Consider the following 5,170-nt stretch of genomic DNA (forward strand, 5'->3'; position numbering starts at 1 on the left):
TGTGAGGTGAGGTGGGTGTGTGCACGTGTGTGTGAGGTGAGGTGGGTTTGTGCATGTGTGTGAGGTGAGGTGGGTGTGTGAGGTGAGGTGGGCGTGTGAGGTGAGGACACTTACGATCTACTCTCTTAGCAAATTTCAAATAAACAACACAGTGCTATTAACTCCAGTCACCATGCTGTACATGACACCCAGAACTTACTCATCCTGTCTATCTGAGAGTTTGTGCCCTTTGAACAACCTATCTCCATGTCCCCCCCACCCCCAGCTGTTGACAACCACCCTTCTATGCTCTGCTTTTATGGATTTGAGTTTTTTTGATCACCATAGAAGTGAGATCATACAGTGTTTGTCCTTCTGTGTCTGGCTTATTTCACTGAGCATAATGTCATGCAGGTTCATCCGTGTTGCTGCGAATGGCAGGGTTTCCTTCCTTTGTATGGCTGAATAGTATTACACATATGCATCAGTTTATCCCTCCCTCCCTCCCTCCCTCCATCCATCCATCCATCCATCCACTGACACTTAGGTTGTTTCCATTTCTTGGCTGTTAGGAATGATACTACAATGAAGATGGTAGTGCAGATATCACTTTGACACAGTGATTTCATTTCCTTTGCATATATGCCCACTTGTGGGATTGCTGGTTCATATGACAACTCCATTTTTAACTTTTGAGAAACCTCCATACTATTTTCTGCAGTGGCTGTACTGATCATTCTCATCAATTGTGCACAAGGGTTTCCCTTTCTCCATGCCCTCATCAACACTTGTTATCTCTTGCCTTTTTGATAATGGCCATCCTAACAAGTGTGAGGTGACGTCTCATTGCGGTTTTGATTTGCATTTCCCTGATGATTAGTTGAGCACCTTTTCATATACCTGTTAGCTGTTTTCTTTGAAAAAAAAATTCTATTCAGATCTTTTACCCATTTAAAAAATTAGGCTATTTGCTTTTTTGCTGTTAAGCTGTATGAATTTCTTAAGTATTTTGGACATAAATCTAATTCAGATATGTGCTTTACAAAGATTTTCACCAGTTCTGTGGATTGACTTTCATTTTACTGATTGTTTCCTTTGCTGTGCAGAGCTTTCTAGTTGGATGTAGACACACTTTTTATTTTTGCTTGTGTTGCCTGTGCTTTCAGTGTCATATCCAAAAAGTCATTGTCAAGGCCAATGTCAAGGGGTATTTTCCTTATGTTTTCGAAATTTTATGGTTTCAGGTCTTACATTTACACTTTTAATTCATTTAATTTTTGTATATGGTGTAAGATAAGGGTCTAATTTCAGTCTTCTGCATGTAGATATCCAACTTTCCAAGCGCCATTTGCTAAAGAGGCTCCTTTTGCTATTGTATATTCTTGGCCCCTTTGTCAAAGATTAGTTGGCTGTATATGTGTGAGTTTATTTCTAGACTCCATATTCTGTTTCTTTGTTTCTGTTTTTATGACTGTATCATACTGTTTTGATTACTTTGTAACATACTTTAAAACAGGATATGTGATATATCCAGATTTGTTCTTCTTTTGCAATATTTAGTTGTCTAGAGTATTTTGTGCTTCCATGCAAATTTTAAGATTGTTTCTGCTATTTCTGTAAAAAATGCCATTGGAATTTTGAGAGGCATTGCATTGAGTTTGTAGATTACTTTGGGTAGTATGGACATTTTAACAGTATTGATTGCTCCAATCCATGAACATAAAATATCCTTCCATTTGTTTGTAACTTTTAAAATTTTTCTCCTCTATATTTTATGGTTTTCAGTATACAGATCTTTCACCTTCGTTAAATTTATTGCTAAATATTTTATTATTTTTATGCTATTGTAAATGGGATTGTTTTCTTAATTTCTTTTTCAGATAGTTCATTGTCAGTGCATAAAAACATAACTAAGTTTTATATGTTGATATTGTATCTTGCAACTTTAATGAATTCATTTATTAGTTCTAACAGGTTTTTTGGTGGAACTTTTAGAATTTTGTATATATAAGAGATCTCGTCCACTCTTCAAAAGAAGACATATGTTTCCAGCCAATAAGCATATGAAAAAAAGCTCAATATTACTGATCATTAGAGAAACGCAAATCAAAACAATATGATACCGTCTCACACCAGTCAGAATGGCTGTGATTAAAGAGTAAAAGAATAGTAGAGGCAGGCGAGATTGCAGAGAAAAGGGAACATAGACACACTGTTGGTGGGAATGTAAATTAGTGCAACCATTGTGGAAAACAGTGTGGTGATTCCTTAAGGAGCTAAAAGCAGAGCTGCCATTTGACCCAGCAATACCATTATTGGGTATGTGCCCAAAGGAACATAAATTGTTCCATCATAAAGACACATATGTTCATTGCAGTTGTATTCACAATAGCAAGGACATGGCATCAACATAAATGCTGATCAGTGGTAGACTGGATCAAGAAAATATGTACATATACACCATGAAATACTATGCAGCCATAAAAAAGAATGAGAGCATGTCCTTTGCAGGAATGTGGATGGAGCTGGAGGCTATTATCCTTAGCTAACTAAAGCAGGAAAAGAAACTCAATACCACATGTTCTCACTTCAGTGGGAGCTAAATGATGAAAGCATTTAGATACAAAAAGGGAAACCACAGACACTGGGGACTACTTGAGGGTGGAGATCAGAAAATAAATAACTATTGGGTATTACTAGGTTTAGTATCTGGACGATGGGACAATGTGTACAACAAACTCTTGTGACACAACTTTACCTGTTTTAGAAACCTGCACATGGATCCCTGAATCTAAAATGAAAATTTAAAAAAGAGATCATGTTATTGGCAAAAAGAGGCAGTTTAACTTCCTCCTTTCTTATGTGGATGCTTTTTATTTATTTTCTTGCCTAATTGCTCTTGCAAGTACTTCCAATAACACATTGAGTAGGAGTGGTGAGTGTGGGCGGCACCCTTGCCTTGTTCGTAATCTTAGAGGAAATGCTTTCAGCTTTTCACTATTGAGTATAATGTTAGCTGTAGGCTTGTTACATATGTCCTTTATCATGTCGAGGTACAGTTCTTCTATATCTAATTTGTTGAGAGTTTTTTACCATAACAGGATGTTGAATTTTGTCAAATACTTTTTCTGCATCTATTGAGATGACCATATGATTGTTATCCTTTATTCTGTTAATATGGTGTATCATATTTATAGATTTTCATATGCTGAAGCTTGCATCAATGTATATCCACATCCATATGGAATCTGGATGTCCTTATCTACCCCAACTTTGGAAAGTTTTCTGCCTTTGTTTCTTTAAATAAACTTTCTGCCCCTTTGTTTCTGTCTTCTTTTGAGACTTCTATAATTCACATACTTATTTTCTTGTTGGTCTCCATAGGGCCCTTGGGCTTTTTTCACTCTTCTTTATTCTTTACTCTTTTTTTATTGGGGTTTTTTTTTTTTTTTTTTGGTTAATTGGTTAGTTTTAAACAACTAACCAATCAAGTTTAATGATTCTTTCTTCTATATGATCGAGTCTGTTGTTGAAGCTCTTTATTGAATTTTTCAATTTTGTTGTGTTCTTTTCTATGGTTTCCATTAAACTTTAAATTTTATGTATTTTCTTTTTTTCTTTTTTTTTGGTTGTCTGAGTTATCTTGCATGTTATTGAGTTTCTATTAAGACGATTGTTTTAAACTGCCAGGCAATTTATAGATCTTCTCTTCTTTGGGATCATTTACTGGAGCTCTATTAGTTTCTTTTGGTGGCCCATTTTTTTCTGTTGTTGAGACGGAGTCTCACTCTGTCACCGAGGCTGGAGTACAGTGGCAGAATCTTGTCTTACTGCAACCTTGTCTCCTGGGTTCCAGTGATTCTCCCACCGCAGCCTCCCAAGTAGCTGGGATTACAAGTATGCACCACTACATCCGACTAAGTGTTATAGTTTTAGTAGAGATTGGGTTTTATCATGTTGGCCAAGCCGGTCTCAAACTCCTGACCTCAAGTGACCTACCTGCCTTGGTCTCCCAAAGTGCTGGGATTACAGATGTGAGCCACTGTGCCCAGCTGTGGCATCATGTTGCCCTGATTCTTTATGATTCATATAGCCCTTCATCGGTGTCTCCATTTGACGGAGCAAACACCTCTTTCAGCCTTTACAAACTGCTTTTAGCAGATAAAGATCTGTTGGGTCTCTGAAGGGATTGCCTCCAGGATTACAGTTTAGTCACATGGCTGCTGCTGAGCCTACAGTGGGGTTTGTAGTTGGTGGGCCTATTCAGGGTTAGAGCAGGCATTGATCATGTCTGGTCCCTGGCAGGCTGGATTGCCTCTAAGACCTTGAGGAATAGCGCTACCTCTGGGGCAAGTGTGCACCCAGTCACTGGGTGAGTCTCTGATGGGCAGGACTGACCCCAGACTGTGGTTGAAAGCAGGGGAATCCAAGTCACAGGCTGCTTTAAGGTTCATGGCTGAGATTGAGGTCTGTAGGCCTGCCTCTGGGGGCACAGATGGGCATGCCTCCTGTCAGGAGGCCTGCCTTCAGACCATGGCTGAGTGGGGCTAGAGCTGGGTCACCGGGCTCCTGCAGCATGTGCAGCTGGACTTCAATGGGTAGGCCTGCCTCCCATGTACAGACGGGCTTATCTCCCAGTGGCCCCTGGGTGGGCAGGACTGGGGAAGGCCAGAGTAAACTCAGGACCATTTCAAGATCTTCTGTGGGATTGAGGTTGACTGGCCTGACGCAGACAAAAGTGTCTCCCAGGAAGCCCCTGGGAAGGCAGGACTGCTTCCAGACTGCAGCTGAGGGGTTGGAGCTGACTTACAGGGTGGCTTCAGGATCTGCAGTGGAGCAAGCTTGGTGGGCTTGCTCCTTCAGGTGGACGGACTGGTGTATCTTCCAGGAGGTCCCTGGGCAGATGGTTCTTGTGGCAGGAAAGCCAAAGGAGGCTGTCGTTGAGTCCATGGGGGATAAGGCCATTCCTGGATCTGCAACAGGACCCCGGTTGCTGAGCCTGCCACCTGGGTTCGAACCTGCCCTCTTACAACAGCCCCACTCAGTTGAGCTCCATCAGGGTTCCACAGCCTGGTACTGGAGTCCCGAGGCTCCCACAAAGGCATCTTCGCATGTGGATGGCTGCTAAATTCTTGCTGCAATGGGTGGCTAAAGCAGCGGACCCCCTGTTCTGCCATCTTGCTGATGTTAC

Source organism: Sapajus apella, unplaced genomic scaffold (genome assembly GCF_009761245.1).
Source record: "Sapajus apella isolate SASKATOON/1434 unplaced genomic scaffold, GSC_monkey_1.0 scaffold10, whole genome shotgun sequence".
NCBI classification, from domain to species: Eukaryota; Metazoa; Chordata; class Mammalia; order Primates; family Cebidae; genus Sapajus; species Sapajus apella.